Raw genomic sequence first — 278 nt, forward strand, 5'->3', positions numbered from 1 at the left:
CCCCCCCAACACACACACACACACGCACCCCTCGGGGCACCGTCGCGGCTCCGGGATCACCCGCCGGACATCAAGCGAAAGGGATTCGTCTGGAGGGCAATTTCGGATCGGGAGAGATCTATTGGATTAGTGGGATTATCTGCTTGCAGACGGAGAGAGAAGTAGCGTTTGATCATTTCTATTGCTTGCCTGATGGTGGGATTTAAATGGAGGTGGCTCGGCACGGATGAGGCTGAATTCCGGATGGGGATTTCCAGCCCCCCCTCCCCTCGCCCCCA

Source organism: Charadrius vociferus, unplaced genomic scaffold, assembly GCF_000708025.1.
Source record: "Charadrius vociferus isolate BGI_N301 unplaced genomic scaffold, ASM70802v2 scaffold104, whole genome shotgun sequence".
In the NCBI taxonomy this organism is placed as follows: domain Eukaryota; kingdom Metazoa; phylum Chordata; class Aves; order Charadriiformes; family Charadriidae; genus Charadrius; species Charadrius vociferus.